General features: G+C 39.1%; 1 pseudogene across 1 annotated transcript; it reads right to left on the bottom strand.

The window, feature by feature from the left end:
* Positions 1-1,137: 1,137 nt before the first annotated feature.
* Positions 1,138-3,779, bottom strand: LOC103709854 (tetrahydroberberine oxidase pseudogene; annotated as a pseudogene). Its single transcript, XR_015975994.2, has one exon. The product of XR_015975994.2 is annotated as a tetrahydroberberine oxidase pseudogene (transcript).
* Positions 3,780-11,429: the final 7,650 nt, after the last annotated feature.

Genomic DNA, 11,429 nt, shown 5'->3' with positions numbered 1-11,429 from the left:
TCTAAACAAAATTTAGTTTAGACTATGCCAAGAATCTGTTTGGTTCGCTGGAAAAATAAAAGAGATAGGGACCTCCCAAGTTCCCTTCTCTGGCCCTTCTAAACAAAATTTAGTTAAAACTATAATAAGAATCTGTTTGGTTGACCAGAAAAAGAGAGATAAGGATGGGGGTGGAAGTAGGTTGGATAATAGTCAAACTATTCGGATATAGATAGAAATTTGAGTATCCGATTAATATTTATATCTATATCTGTCAAAAAAAAAAATAGATATGGATATAGAGGAATAGCTATTCAATCTATATCTAAATGTCTAATTTTATTTGTAACCTTATGCAACTTTATATATTATTTATGAATTTTAAGAAAAATAAATGATCATATTAACATGCTATTAATTTGATTTATCATCCAATTAGTAATATCTTTGATTCTGTGGTCATAAAGTTTAATTATCCGATTTATATCCATACTTTCGGTATTCGATTTGTATTTGTTTAAAACAAATATGGATACGGATATGTATTAATTTCTGCCTAGATAGGGACCTCCCAAGTTTCCTTCTCCAGCTACTTGCAATGGTGTCTTTGATAGCAATCCAAGTGAACCCTACTTTCCTACCGTATATGTGGAAGAATCCGAACTCAATCCAATCTTTATCTGAGAGGCTTTCCATGCTAATCCTCAGACTTGGAGAGGGCTTACTGGAAAATGTTTATCAATCTTAGAATCGAGAAGCTTGGCATTTTTTCCATCGAGGAGTTCAGCAAAAGAAAAGTTTCCTTTTGACTGTTGATTTGTTTGCCATGCTTCAGTATTTATCCCTCGGGCTTATCTTGATCTCGATCAAGAGAAACAAGATTAGAATCAGATATTTAGACAACTTTAACTAGATTCCCCAACTCCTCCTTCGGGAAGGAGACATGTTAGAGATTCCACTGTATTTCCAACCAGCTGATCCCTTTGGGGTAGAGTTAGCTCGGCTGGGACTCAAGAAAGGATATAATTACAATAATGCTCTTAGGCTATTTGCTTGCAGTTTTGGCTTTTTTTTTTTTTTTTTTTTTTTGGGAAATACGGCATTTTATATAGTTTAAACTTGAGTACATTCTGCCAAATCACGAAAAAATAAAGCATACAAAAAAGAGAGAATGTCTCCTATAGATACAAGCGTACTTCCAGTTTTGGCCTTTTGACTTTTGTAAAACCACCATACTTGGGTCTCTTCGCACGCATGAGAATAACAATTTAGTATGACTAACATGGTAGATGCAATAGATTTGGTACACCCAGCATCGATGCCATTTTCACGAAACTGATATTCTGGCCAATTATGTGGTACCTAGAATTCTGGCTACGACAACATGCATGCATCCCCATTATTACAAGTACGTGGTTATTTTTCTTGGAGAGCATAGAACGTAACCAGAAATCAACTCTGACCAGCTTTCACCTACACTGATCTTAAGCAAAGAGAGGTGGGATGCTTTGCTCATTCCAGAAATAGTTATCAGGATCAACTCTAGCCTTCACACGTGCCAATCCCTCGAAGTTGTTCAAGAAGTACTTCCTTCCCCAGACGCTAGCTTCGGCGTAGCTCGTCCTTCCTCCATCATTCCTACCCAAGTCCAAATCCTTGTAATTGAGGTAAGCAGCTCTTGGGTTCTTGGATACATGCGGAGTCATGAAACGATACAGCTTCCTCATCCACTTCAAATGCATCTGAGCCGCTGCCTCCTCCGTCTCAAACCACCTCATGAAGTACTCCAAGTTGTATAGATTCCCCTTCCTATGAGGGAAAGCAACGGCATCCTCCGCTATCTCATCCATCCTCCCTCCCCATGGTTCCAGTATCAAGCCCACACGCTGATCTCTCGCTTCCAATAACAACTTCCAGATTCGCTCCCACCCCTTCTCGGTGATGGCCTTCTTCACAAAGTCCGACTTCGCCTTTGTCGAGCTATTGCGTTGTGGCCTCCTATCCAACAACTGGGATGGGTTGTCCACAGAATAGCCCTGGGCAAAGAAGAGAGTAGACTGTAACCAGCTCATCTCAGTGCAGTCCTTCGCGCCGGCACGCAGCTCGGGGAACCTCTCCTCCAGGATCGAGAGCAGATCTTCGCACCTGCCGCCGAGGAACAAGCCCTCGATCCAAGCTCGAATTGTTCGATTCACCTTCCCACCGACACCGTCGTCGATGGCCATGGTGAGGACCCTGACGAAGAGGTCATCATCAAGCTTCGGTGCAACGTGTTGCCATCTCTCCACTATTTTAGTCACACCCTGTGATAGGTCTCTGTCGACTCTGAACACAGATACCGTGGGGGGAACGGAGACTAGGCTGATCTTGTATGAGATCACGATGCAAAAGCTAGCTGCTCCTCCTCCTCTTATGGCCCAGAAGAGATCCTCGCCCATGGTCTCTCTGGTCGAGAGATTGCCATGGGCGTCAACAACTAGCGCGTCGACGATGTGGTCGGCGGAGGTTCCATATTTCCTTAACAGGGTCCCGATCCCGCCGCCGCTGAACAGCCCACCAACGCCGACGGTAGGGTAGGCGGCGGCGGGGAACGCCGCCGTCTTGTTCTTGGTGACAATGCCGATGGCATAGTATAGCTCGCCCACCGTCGCGCCCGCCTCGACCCATGCGGTGCCGGTTGATGCATCGATGGAGACTGATCGGAGGTTGACGAGGTCGAGGAGGATGAAGGAGTCGCCGGCCGAGGCATAAGACTGGCCCTCGTGGTCATGGCCGCCGCTCCGGGTCCTGACACGGAGGCCATGGGCTTTGCCGCAGGTGACTGTGGCTTGGACGTGGGCCGGGTTGGCCGGAACTACGATGAAGGCCGGCTTGGTGGTGGAGGGCGAGAGGTATCGGAGGTTCTGGGCGGAGGAGCGCAAGATGGTGTCGTAGGAGGGGGTGTTTGGGGTGTAGATGGCTTGGGTGGTGGAGTTTGAGTTGGTGTGGCCAAGAAAGCATTGGAGGAAGGCTTCATGAGATTTTTTGGTGTTGGTGCTGGAAGCTGAAGCTAATGCAAATTCTGAAAGGAAGACAAGAATGAAAACGCTGAGGTTGGTGAAGTTGGAGAGAATTCTTGATGCCATTCTCCTCATTTCTTGCTCCGCCGTCTTGTTCTTGGTGACAATGCCGATGGCATAGTATAGCTCGCCCACCGTCGCGCCCGCCTCGACCCATGCGGTGCCGGTTGATGCATCGATGGAGACTGATCGGAGGTTGACGAGGTCGAGGAGGATGAAGGAGTCGCCGGCCGAGGCATAAGACTGGCCCTCGTGGTCATGGCCGCCGCTCCGGGTCCTGACACGGAGGCCATGGGCTTTGCCGCAGGTGACTGTGGCTTGGACGTGGGCCGGGTTGGCCGGAACTACGATGAAGGCCGGCTTGGTGGTGGAGGGCGAGAGGTATCGGAGGTTCTGGGCGGAGGAGCGCAAGATGGTGTCGTAGGAGGGGGTGTTTGGGGTGTAGATGGCTTGGGTGGTGGAGTTTGAGTTGGTGTGGCCAAGAAAGCATTGGAGGAAGGCTTCATGAGATTTTTTGGTGTTGGTGCTGGAAGCTGAAGCTAATGCAAATTCTGAAAGGAAGACAAGAATGAAAACGCTGAGGTTGGTGAAGTTGGAGAGAATTCTTGATGCCATTCTCCTCATTTCTTGCTCCTCCCTCGGTTTCACGCTGGCTCTTTAAATCATTTCATCATCCCCCCCTCCCCAAAAAACACCATCTTACTCTCTTTTGTCTTCATCTCTTTCATCCGGTTCTTAGATTCCTTTGCCAGCTAGCCTAACAATATACTGTACGCTTTATTATTTTTCCCACCAATGTTATCGAGATTGATGCTAAGCTAAGTTAATAGGAGACGATAAAAGAAAAAACATTTGCTTTATAAAAGAAAAAACCTCCTCTTATTCCCAAAACTCAAGGTAGTTTTCATATTTATTTGCTGAATTATTCATTTCAGCTTCGTGTTAGCATTTCTGTGGGGGAAATTAACCTTTGGTTCTCTTAGTCTTTCTTAATAACTTGTCATATAAATTTAAAATGTAACTAATAAGTTTCATATTGTTATAATATTTTTTTTGTGATAATAAATCAATTATGATATTTGAGAATTCTTTATAAATTTAATGCTGTCTTCTTTGATGAAAAAAGATGGGAGGGTGTCCGACCGGAATTATATTAGTAGGTTTACTATTTACAAGGGTAGCACTAAAAATTTAATGTTGTCTTAACAACTGTGCCATCCTACTTCATGTCTATCTTCAACATGTCTATGAAAAGAGAAGGACAATGTCAGCAACTTTCAATACGTAGTAACTTCTAATGGCATCTGCAGTGCTCAAGAGGAAGGGGATTTGGAAATTAGAAACATTAGAAATATGAACCTTGCTCTTCTAGCTAAATAAGCCTAATTGGAAACTGATCAGAGATTTGGGAGTTCCATGAACGAATCAAATTAATAATACTTAGTTCTCTATGCTAGAAGAAAGCTTACAATCCAGATTAAAAGGTCCCTAGTTAATCTCTTTCCTATTTCGAAGGTTGTCAGTAAGGAGATCGATTTCTTATGGTCCTATATCTTTGAAGTTAGGAAGTGGAGATAATATCTGTGTTTGAGAAAACACTTGGATTGATTCAATTCCACCGTCCTCTCTGTTTCCAGAGCTTTATCTAAGAGTTGTCTGCTCTAATTCCTTAGTTGCTTCACAACACAGTTGGAGATCTCTATAGAATGGAACATAAGACTACAAGGCCCGCTTTCCGTCCAAGAGTTTAGGTAGAAAGTCCGCAAGATATACTTTCCACCATTAGACCCTCAAGAATTGTAGATATCTTGATTTAAAAGCTCATGCAGCATGATAATTTCTTCGTTGACTCATATTACAAGTTCTTTAAGCTTGCTTCGAAAATACATTGAAAATACGTGTCAACTTGAGAGGTTGTTCATCCAATCTTCATGCTCTTTGGATCTCCTAGAGACGTAAAATTTCAATTCAATTATGTGAAGGGCGTGGGATCAGCTTCTTATTGTATTATGTTGGCAAATTTGGCACAAATAAAATGCACACTTTTTCATAGAAGAAAAGGTGCTATCAAAACTGCTCTCCAAAAGACCCTTCAGGCTTTCAAGCTCATGGGAAAGCTTATGCTCTATCAAACTGATTCACAGCAGGAGCCCAGTGAGCTTAGTTTCTTGGCTTTAAAGCATTCCTCTTTCCCTCTGGTAAATATCTATACATTCATTTAATTTATAAAGCTCGAAGGAAGTGTTTCCTTTCCTCCATTATTCCTAGACGGAAGATTTCCTTTTTTTATTTGCAAAGGAAATGGGTATATTGCCACAGTTACAGCTGCTCACTTCTTCCATGTCTAAGGCTGGGAAATGGCCCTCCAAGACTCCCTACCTCGGTCGGTTGAGCCACATTTGGAGATGGTAACTCAGGATGAGCAGCAATTTGCTAGGTAGGAGGTGCCCAGCCCAAGCATCTCGAGAGGCTCCTCCATCTTGGAATTTGGTTCCCATAACCCAAGAAAATGAGGGCTCAGAGGTTCGGGTGGCCATCGGGTTGGATACCGTTTAGATCGGATGCGACTTAGGTCAAAAATTTTGCCAACTCGAATCCAGCTTGTTTATTAGACATGTAATCTAACTCTTGACCAACGTAACCCATTTATTAAATATGTCGAGTCAGGTCGTTTGTAGATTGGGTTGATGAGTCGAATCATAAATTGCCACTCTCTAACTAAAGATGTTTATGGGTTAGACTTGGGCATAGAAAATGTCAAATTTTAAATAGGATCGGCCTGAAGTCCAACTAAAAAGAGAATGTAGTTTAGACCCGAGACCCAACCCATGATTAGCTCTACCTCTAACCCCAGGAAACACAACTCAAATTGCATAGCTTCTCTCACTAGAAACGTTCTAGAGAGAAGTCTCATCCAACCATGGTTCTCTTTTTATGTTTGAGAAGATTCACAGCCATGGTTCCATAGCACTTGTTGATTAACTAATTGCAGCCTCCAGCTAACGATTTGGAAGGCATATATCAATATGGACCAAAATGCAATTCGGCCCCATTGACCTAGGGATTAGAGCTGGGTTCATGGGTCAGTCCATTAAATATTGTAGTCCAGATCTAGATCTCATTAAAACTAGTCTAAATAATCAGATTCCACTACATTTAGTCATACAATATATATATATTAGAGTGTCAGAGTTATTTTAATGATCCTGATGCAATATGGACCTGATATGAATATGAGAGTTGTGCTAGTTGGGTATACATTGGCAAACTATATGATGCTCCAAGGGAAGGATAGGAACTTAATCCTCTTCCTCATGATGGCAAAAGCAAGATCAAGACCAAAGTGATGTACTCCAATCCCTTAATTAACAATTATTTCTAGAAGAAATCTTCACACTTGACTAGTCTCAAAGGAACTGCGTTGGATTTTCATTGACTAGCCATTCAGCAACTTGGATTTCCTTGGAGAGTTCTTAAGCAACTAATTTTTAATTTAAAGAGATTTTTCAACCAAAATTTTAAATTGGCTAAATTTCTCAAACACTTCTTACTTTTGTTTAACAAAATAAGCCTAGGTATATCTAGAGAAATCATCAATAAAAATAACTGCATACCTCAAACTAATTAAACATGGAGTAGTAATCCTTCAAGTAAGGTTTGAATGTATCAATTGTAGTAGTTGAGAGAATCTTGTTTGTCTTTCTACTTAAAAGGTAGCTTGTGCATTTTTTTCATATTGGCAACTAGTGTATATAGTGCCAGTATTGATCTTCATCCTAGGAAGCTTATTAACCAATGTCCTATTCTGCATATCTTGAAGTCTATCGTAATTCATACGAGCAAGTTTAGCATGCCATAAATCAGTTGTATCATGTTTAAGAGTCCGATCCATATAAGAATTACTTGCAAACATAACATAAAACTTGTTCACTTTTCTGCCTTGAGTAATAAACTTTCTATAGGCTTTGTCATTAGCATAAATCTCTACAGTATGAGGCCCAAAGAGAAGAGAATACCTTTTGAATATAATTTATGAAACGGAAATCAGACTTATCATGCCAAGCACATAATAAGCATTATTCACATAAATAAAAAAATTAGTATATGAAGTGAGAGATAAATTATCAATACTTTTGACAAGATAAAATGAATTTTCAGCGGTAGCAATAGCATCAGAACCAGTATAATCATGTAGAGAATCAAATACCTCTTAATGACCAGTAAGATGACTAGAACATCCAAAATCGATAATTTACATGAACAAAAGTAATGTCTGATATATGAGACGAAGTAGAAACACATACATGTTGGCTATTAAAACAACTAGAATCAATAATAGTAGTAATGTGAGTCTAATTATCAGTTTCCTTCTCTCCTTCATGCTCTGAAGTAGAGGATGTAACATTAAAATATTTGAGCATCATCCTACAATTTTGAATTTTATGATCTAATTTTTAATATTTATGACAATTCTTCTTGAATTTATAATTTTCTTCTGATTAGAATTTTTGGTCTTCTCAAATTCTCCAACTGACCTATTTCCTGAATTTTTAAAATTTTATTCCACTTCTTTTTTTACTACCAGAAAATAAGGTCACTTTTTTTTTAGGGGATAAAGCAAATCACACATCTAACTATTAAATGCTTCTTGATTAATAAGTATATTTTCTAACTCTCCTAATGTAAGTTGTTTAGGCTATCCAAAAATAGAAAGCATATAAATACTATGCTCCTTATTCAAATATGAGCCAACTGTCTCTGCCATTCATTTTCGTCATAATGAGAATTTGGATCAAGCATGCCAAGCTCATCAAACATTTTTTTTTCTTTTAGCAAAATATTGAAAGATTGTAAAATTATTTTATTTGAAAGCACCAATTTTGTTCTCCAAAAATTGAAGCCAAGCCTCATTCAACTTTGAGTGGAGAGCATCAAAAATATTCTATGCTATCTTCGGATCCTCTATATCTTGCATATGCTGATAATTATTTTCATCAATATTGGTTCTGAGAATATACACCAACTTTGATCTTTTATTTTTTCATCGTTTCTGCATTGTTAGAAATTTCTGATGGCATCACCATATCTGTTACATTCTTGATCTTCCATAAATCTTGCTTGACCAAATAAAACCTAATGCAAGCCTTCCAATATGCATAACTGGTGATATTCAATTTTTCGATCCACAACGAGCTATAAACACACGGACCACCAAACCAAACTAGTGGCTGTGATACCATATAGAACGACATGTTATTTGGGATGGATCCACCGTGGCGGCCTATGACCTAGAGCAAATACCAGAAAGACAAGTAATAGAGAAAAGCTGCTACAAGAAAAAAATGTAGAAAAAAATATATTTTATTAGAAGTTGTAAGCCACACAAGAAGGCACTCTGTCTCTCATGCCTCACCAAAGAAGATGCCTTTGGCTCTCTTACTCCCCCGTTTTTTCAACTACACCGTACGCTACGTTCTCTCTCCCTTAAACTCTCACTAAAAGATAAAATTTCACTGCAAAACAAAATTCTACTAGGACTAGGTTTGGATTTGTTGTGCTTAAAGCTCATCGTGGGCTAACACCTAAACACAGAGAAAAGACATGTTGGAGATCGCAATGACTCCAACAATTTGAACTACATAATAAAATGTTTGATGCATAACAAAAGATCAGATAGAATTATAGCTAACATTATTCATATTTAACAGAATCTTCGACAATGAAAATATAGTACTCATCACATATTGATTATACATATTACTGTTAAAAGAAAAATCTGTTTCTAAAATCTAGCCCTTATGGAAATTATTCTTAATTTAATTGTGTTAAGACTTTGATTTTTTATTTCTATTCAAGTTTCAAGGAGCCCTCGACAAGTTTGCTTCAATGTAAAGGTCCTCAAACCTATAGATGCCGCCCTTATCACTTAGAAACCAACAAAGAATTTATTTGAGATTCTTCTCAATTTTTGTATGGTATAAGGCTGCTCAAGAACCCATGGAGCGAGGCAATGGTTCAAGAAAAACAATTGGTTGGAGACTAGGGCTCTTCTAGTGAGGCCCTCTGATGATTAGAGATGCAAGATCAAAGATCTACTGGGAAAAGAAGGTATGAAGCCTTCTAGTTATCCTTTAGCCTTAGTTTTGCCTCTAATTCTAAACTTTTCTCTTCAAATTAGATCTGAATATGGGCCGGGCTTGGGCACAGAAAAGATCAAGGCCCGACCCGAAGCCTTACTAACGATGAATAGAGTTTAGGCCCAAGGACCGACCGTGATCAGCTCTACTTCAGATCTAGCTTTTAGTTATTTTTTAATTCTTTTATTTATAATTTTTTACTTCCAGTTTAATCTTGATTGTTTTTAGTTATAATTTTGCTCTTGCTCTGCACCATGTTGCTCATGTGAGCTAAGGTTCCCTTAGGGTTTCTTGCCTGAATTAGGTAGGCTCATGTAGAATTCCACAGACATAGCCACATGAAGTGACAGATAAAAAGGACGTCATTACTTCGTTTCATTGTTACTACCTTGGGTGATCTATGGTGATTATCTTCATATGCTAGATTCCTAGATTGCAGACAGTCATTGGGCAAAAAGGCGACCATGAAGTTTCTTCAATCAGCGGCTTTTAAAATAAAAGTACTGGTTAAGGGTGTTTTTACTCAAAGCAAGAGCTCCTAAGCAAGCAACTAGGAAATTTTTGCTTTGATTTTGAGATTAATGGTGTTGCCTTGGTAGGATACTACCCTAACTCACCAGATTATAATGATAATTTGATTCACCTACCATTGATATATAGAATCATTGCAAGTGTTAGAAAGTAACCTTGTATCTTTTTTCGGAGAAAATGAGCTAACCCAAAAAGATTCACTAAGAATGAGAGATATACCCTCTTGAGAGAGTGGTACAAAAAGAAATAAAAAAAAAATCCAACCACCAGTCAAAGCTAAATAGCAACATTGCAAAAACTAACTAAATGGCCGGCCTAGTCCAAAATTTAGTAGACTTAGTACTAAAAATAAATAGGACAGGCACGAAGGAAAAAAAGAGGCTGGATTCGGGCCTAAAAAAATTAAAAAAATAACTTGATGCGTCTCAACCCCGTTCGACATTATATATATTTTATATGTTATAATAGAATAATATATAGCTCATCTTTTATGAAAAAAAGAAAAAAAGAAAAACAAAAGGTGAGAATAGAAATTAGGACTTGGCCTATTTCTTATAAGATGTCTCCAATGATTGCCAACCACAGCCATTGAGATGAAATCAATCCAAGATTGCTGCTAGATTCATGCACGCAACAAATTATATGTCAAGTTCGCAGAACACACTACTTAATGTTGCCTCAGCTGCTACATCGCTGGACTACTAAATTTTGCGAATGCCTATGGACCTTCTAAGTTCTGTCTTCTGTCCAGTGCACAAAAACAGGGAGATCTATTGGATTGTCGCCTATTTGGCAATGCAGGGCCCACCTAAAATTTCCGTAGTTTTGAACACGTGTCAAGACAGGAATGCTGCAATCTGCTGTCCTGTCTTCTACCAGTGCAGGTAACTTCGAGTGGGACCCGTCAACAAAAAAAATTAAGGAACCGCCCCGCAAATCAAGCCTTTCCAGTTTCCAACCATCACGTTGGGTCTCTTCTTCAGGGTCCACCACGAGGTCTCTGTTAAACTAAAACAAATGTCACCCGGCAAGCTTGGATATAAAAAGAGAGGAAAAACCCCATTGCAACATAGCTTTGTATTTGATAAATAATGTTGGGGATTCAGGAAAACAAAATGATACATGTTCTTCAAAAAATTCAGAAAAATTAAAATTAGAAAAGCCAATGAAAAAGGATGTAATAAGAATACCGAAATAAACAAGAGCAAAATGATGGATATTATCTTGTGCAAGTTCATAAGGTTTCTTGAATTAATCAAGAATCATAAAGTCCATAAAATATCAAATACAATTGGATCCATTTTCTTGCCTCAGTAGTGGAAAGCCAATTAAGAGTTGACTAGTAGGTCAAAGTGCAATGCAAGCCACAAGAAAACATGGCATCGATCCAATTTGATAAATATGCTAAAGCTTTTTGCTAATTATTATTTCTAATTTTAATCTGAACTAGATATTTGTAATTTTAGTCAAAAAGATAATTTTGTGATACCTCGCTAATCAGTGTTTGATAACATACTTAGATGCAACTAAGTTGATAAAGATGTGGAGAGATAGAGCATTTTTCTTGTAACAGTAAAGATGACGAGCCAATTGCGTACATTTTATTTTTGCAGCCTTTCTAGAAAATTAAAAAAAAAATACATAAAATGGCTGGATTCTTTTTTTTGAACTATTAAAAAAATTAGCATTTGAGAATAAGATAAAAGTTGGTGGCCCGGGGAGA

This window comes from Phoenix dactylifera, chromosome 1, assembly GCF_051530095.1.
Source record: "Phoenix dactylifera cultivar Ajwa chromosome 1, Ajwa_hap1_PhDact_Kaust_v1.1, whole genome shotgun sequence".
Taxonomy (NCBI): domain Eukaryota; kingdom Viridiplantae; phylum Streptophyta; class Magnoliopsida; order Arecales; family Arecaceae; genus Phoenix; species Phoenix dactylifera.
Note: the sequence above shows the minus strand (reverse complement) of the source record. Positions and strands in the feature narration are given on the sequence as shown.